We start from the raw sequence: 5948 nt of genomic DNA on the forward strand, positions 1-5948 counted from the left end.
TAGAGTGACGTGCAAGCTCAGTTGAGAGTCGACTCCAGAGGAGCAAACACTGTTACTTCAGCAGTAGCTGCTACTTAGGCAATTCTCTTGCTTTACAGCAAATACAATTAATAAAAAAAAAAATCAAGCGCAGGTGGAAGGCTCCTACCAGTGAGTCTAACAACCTGAGTTCAGCCTCCAGGACTCACATACATGCGTATATACGTGTGTGTGCGCGCGCACACACACACACACACACACACACACACACTCACAAAATGTAAATATATAAATATAAAATAGTTAAAATTAAAACAACACAAGCAATGTCCTAATTCCTTCCCTTGATCAAAATCACTTCCCCAGATCATATATTTTTGCAGAAAGAATGCATTCCTTGGACACCATCAAAGTGTTCCAGGAGTCTTCACTGGGGTGTCTGTGAGATTCAAGATGTGTTACATTTGACAGTCTCTCTCTGGTGGCTTTAATGGGGATCTGGAACTAGAACCCCAGATTGGTTAAACAATGTTCCTGGGGTCATCATGAGAGATGGGGTGGGGTGGGGGGTAGGAGAGGGAGAATAAAAAAAGGAGAAACAAAAAGAAGGAGATGGAGAAAGACAATAGCCAGAGCAAGCAAACCTCAGCAGCAGGCTGGGGTGCCACTTGGTCTTCCAGTCATCTGGGCCCAGCAATGGCCCTTTTCCGACCCAGCTGGTTTTCAACAACAGTGCATTGGGTCTTTCGGTCATGTTTCATCAGCTCGGCTCATGGGGAGAAACTGAGGAATGGCAGTAGTTCCAGAAGTCAAGTTGAAGAAACTTGTATCATTATCATCAAATCTACTTTCCAGTAGCAGATGACACACTTCAAGCTTTGCCCTTATGTAGAAAGTGCCAGAAGTTTAAGGGACTTGCTAAGACTGGAACTCTATATTCACAAAAGTGAATTGGATGTCAGGGTTTCCTCTATGTAACAGCCCTGACTGTCCTGGAACTCACTCTGTAGGCCAGGCTGACCTTAAACTCACAGAGATCCCCCTGCCTCTGCTTCCCTAGTGCTGGGGTTAAAGGCGTACTCCACCACCACCTGACTTCACATACACTTTTTAAAATAAGATTTTACTTTTATGTGTATGTGTTTGCATGAGTGTACACACACGTGTGTGCAGGTGCTTGAGGAGGCCAGAAGAGGTCATCAGGAGCTGTGGAGCTAGAGGTGCAGCATCTGTGTGCATTGCCTGATCCAGGCGCTAGGAATTGAATGCGGGCATTCTGCAAGCAGCCAACACTCTCAGCTCCTGAGGGGCCTCTGCAGCCCCACATGCACTCTCAAGAGGAGAAAGGCCATAGCTTTCTTCAGATGTGCTATTTCCCCCCAGATCGCTACACAACCTTTGATTTCTAGCAACTATAGAAACTTCACAACTGAACTCCTTCAGTTTGTTCATCATTCTGTTAACTCATTATATTACTCTACCATTTAAATAATAATGAGCAGGACACTGAAAAACGCTTGGCATGTGTTGAGTCAATTATTACAGTTTTCCGACTGATCTAAGTGGAGATGGAAGAGTCAGCAGCTGTTCTTGGCTATTTCCTTTGTTAATGAGTAGCTACTTTGAATGGGTTGAGGGGTTTTATCTTTGCAGAGAAAAAGATGCTCAATAGGAAAAGGAGAACAGGCCAATGAGATAGTTCAGCAGGTAGAGGCACTTACAGCTAAGTCTAGCAACCTGTGTTTGAGCCCTGGACCCCACATGGTAGAAGGAGAGAGCCAGCTCTCACATTGTCCTCTGACCTCCACAACGGCACTGAAGCACAATGGTGCACGCGCATACAGACACACACACACAGACACACACAGACACACACACAGACACACACACAGACACACACACAGACACACACACACAGACACACACACAGACACACACACAGACACACACACAGACACACACACAGACACACATTAAAACAAGTTAAACGTATAGTACATTCCTATCCAGACAATTAAAATGAGAAGGCTTTTAAAAATTAACAAATTAAATGATGGAAGAGAAGGAAGAAAGCAATGATCAAATACTTTTGATAATTTTTTTTTTCTAAAAAGAAGAAAGGTTCAAGTTATAAAGCTCAGGCTGAGTTGAACCTTGCATTTGCCTGATAGTTCTGGGCTTACGAGACTGCACCACCAGGCCCAGCTTAAGAATCTTGCATAGGCCTGGCAATGCTCACACACACCTTTAATCCCAGCACTCAAGAGGCAGAGGCAGGTGGATCTCTGTGTTTGAGGCCAGCCTGATCTACAGAGTGAGTACCAGGATAGCCAGGCCTACACAGAGAAACCCTGTCTCAAAACACACACACACACACACACACACACACACACACAGAAAAAGGAGAAAAAGAAAAGAGAAAAAAGAAAGAAGACAAAGAGAAATCACTTAAAGATATGAACGGTTTTAAATTATTATGTGTGGAAATATTCATTATTTGTTTTTCTATAGAAGCATAAGTAGTGATAAAAGTGATGCTTTGGCAGGAAAATTTAAAGGTCATAGAACAATAACAAATATTCTCTAGAGCTTCAGGATTGTTTTGCACAATTTCCAATTACATGGCCATGTTTACAGTAGCCAACTGCCACTCAAAGTGGAGGCTGCATATGTCTGTATTCAAACGGGCTAAAAAATGCTGGCTTCTCAAAAAGGATGTCAAACCCCTACGGGAGAATAGGGATTTTTATAATACTTCCAGCTTTTGTATGGCGGAGCCGGGACTGGTACCCACATGGTCCTCTCCTATGCCAGGTTTTATTTGTGCCATGCTGTTGCTTACTGTGGCAGCCTTGGGGGATTTACGATAGGATCCTTTCCCATCTCTTAGAGGGAAGGTTATTTAGAATGAGCCCTTTTACGGATCAAGGTTTTGTGATGTCTGGATGACACGGGTGAACAGTTCCTCTGAAATTCCTGTCTCCCTAATCTTTGGTTTTTGTGTTTGGTGGAACACCCGGATGAGCTACATAGGTGGGTTGAGCAGAATCTTTTGAATAGCAGTGCAGGACCATTGAAAAGCCCGGCAAGTTCCAAGCAGCAGCTTCAAGTCCCCTGCCAGTGGCACCACACCACGCTCTTACCCCAAAGTGCATATGCGTAGCCTACTTCCTGTGGATTAAAAGGTTTCTTCCAGGAGGCAGACAGGAGGCTCAAGTTCAGTATGTTGAGAATGAAGCTGATACTTAAGGTTCCTCTCCAGCACGGCAGAAGTGAGAAAGCCTGCTAGCGGGGAGGAGGGTCCCTTCCTTCACTGGAGCTGCCTGCAAGTTGCTCAGAGCACTCCTAGTATGTCGCATCTGTGGGTCATCACCCATGCTGGGGTGGATCTTTTGGTGAAGCACCTGCCTTTGACTCACCTGTGACATCAATAAACTCCTTGTCTCACTAGACTAGATTTGGGAGGAACCATATTTTTAATCTGTTGTCAATGACCTATCAGGGGTAAATACATGTTTATTCACATTTAGAAAAGCCATACAATACACACGCACAAAAACACACACACACACAACTTGCAAGTGCATGGCTCCTTCAAGAGCAGCATTACTACCTGAGTCTCCACTTTCTGAGGGCCATCGCCTCAGGTCCTTCTATTGCTACCTTCAGGTAGTCTTTACCTATTATGGCACCCCAGGCTTGGGCCCCCCTGATACAGGGGCTCTGGACACGGGATCTCTCCAGGCCTACCTGTGTGCTATATGTAGCTTCAGGTGTCCTACCTAATGCCTGCACCTAATGCCCTTCCAACCTCAGGGTAAGGAAATGTCAAGCCTCTATGGAAAGTCCTCAGTTTGCCAAAGACCTCTGGTGTCCCAGCAACCTTGGGGTTAAGACACAGCCCTAAGTCCCATAGTGCCAGAAGGGATCCCCAGATATCCTGGTAAAAGCCTCTGCAGGGAGGGGTTGCAGGTCTGACGAGACCTTACTACATCCTACCTTTCAGCTGACAGTGATCTGTCCACCAGGGAGACTATCTGGCTGTTCTGAGAGGAGTACGCACGCACGAAAGAGTCTGCCCTCTTTCTCATTCTCTGCAGTCCCCTCAGGCTCCCTCTTTTAAGTCCCTCATTCCTGAAGAAACATCACCTAGCCACGTTGGTTCCCCTACTGCATCCCTTCTTTGGACTCTTCCCAGGGTAAGACTCCTAAGCAAGACAGGTGGTACCTTGGCTCCCTGGAGTTGACAGGGTCTTAGGAACAGTTAAAAACTTATTGATTGTTTTTTCAAGTGAGTGACTTCTAGTGGGGGGCAGTCTTTTGGCTGGAGAACATTCTGCCCTAGGAAGTTAAGGGACTGTGGAGTAGTAGACAGGGTAGACACGGGCAGGGAAGCTTGATGGTGCTAAGAAAGAATCATTAGTTAAAACAAAACAAACCCCACATTGGAGCACTGGACTGAGCCCCCAAGGTCTAAATGAGGAGCAGAAGGAGGGAGAACATGAACAAGAAAGGCAGGACCATGAGGAGTGCGTTCACCCACAAGGGGACTGATCTAATGAGAATTCACCAAGGCCAGTTGGACTGGGACTGAACGAGCACGTGATCCAACCAGATTCTCTGAATGTGACCAGATTCTCTGAATGTGGCTGGCCCGGAGTCTTTCTGAAAAGCCATTGACAATGACACTGGGACTTGTTTCCTCTGCATATTCTGGATTTTTGGGACCCAGTCTGTTTGGATCCTCACCTTCCTGGACCTGGAGGGAGGGGGGAGGATCTTGAACTTCCCACAGGGCAGGAAACCCTGACTGCTCTTAGGGATGGAGAGGGAGGAGGAGAGGGAGTGGGGGGAGTGGGAGGGTGTTGGGAGGAGGGGCGAAAATGGAAACTTTTATAAATTAATAAACTTTTATAAATTAAAAAAAAACGCACAGAAAGCAACGGACTCAGAGATCCAAAAAAGGGAGGCTGTGTGGGGCGCACTGGGCCAGACCCATTCTTGTAGGCTGTGATGAAGCTGCTGGGAGTTGAGAGGCTAACAAAGTGTGAAATGGAAAGAAATGAAGAGGGTTGTCAGAATTCTTTCCCCAGGGAAGATATAAACATCTATTCCCTCCTGTGAAGGTCCTGAAGACAACTGTGGTGTGATCCCACCACAGCCCACTCTGGAGGGCCAGTGAGTTGATTAGGGGCGCTTACAGAAATATGGGTGAAAGATTGAGGTTAGGAGCAGGTGACCCTCCAGCAGCCTCACTGGAAAGTCCATGCCAGGTGTGGCTCTTCACTCCCCCACAGGTGCATAGATATATAGATTAAATCCTCTCCCTAGTCCTTCCCACTTTGTATATTCTAGCCCCTTCCTGTCTTCACGTGCAGTTAGGGAAGAATTGCATACAACTGGTTAGCAGGAATGTCTGGATACTCAGGTGAGGGTCCCATAGCCCTCCCACGCCTCCCAGTAGACAGGAGGCAATGACCTTTTGCAAGTAGGCATGGCTGAACTCACGAAGACGGCGGTAGTTCGGCTTGAAGGATTGTCCTCTGCATCAAAGGACAAGAATAGAAAATCAATAAGATCACAGTTTCAGAAAGTTTAAGACACTCTGGCTGCAGTAGGAAGAATACTATGGAGAGAGCAAGTGTGGAAGTTGGAGAGGCAGCTGATCATCTTCCACAGTTTTGTAGGAAGGAGAGGGTTGGGAGAGCTATTGTCTCAGGAGGTAAAAACTGACAAGAGTGTTCGATACCGCTCCTAAGCTACCGTACTAGAAACTTCTGCATGGAGGGATGGTGGTGCCATTCTCTCAGACGAAAACAGGTTTGTTGTCTTTTTATTATTGTTTTCTTATTCATTACATGCTGACTGAAGTTTCCCTTCCCTCCATTCCTTCCAGAACTTTCCCCTCCACCTGCCCTCTTCCCTAGATCCTCTTCTCCATTGCCGAGGTGTGGAGAACTCATCATGAA

Source organism: Myodes glareolus, chromosome 4, assembly GCF_982192425.1.
Source record: "Myodes glareolus chromosome 4, mMyoGla1.1, whole genome shotgun sequence".
Classification (NCBI taxonomy): Eukaryota; Metazoa; Chordata; class Mammalia; order Rodentia; family Cricetidae; genus Myodes; species Myodes glareolus.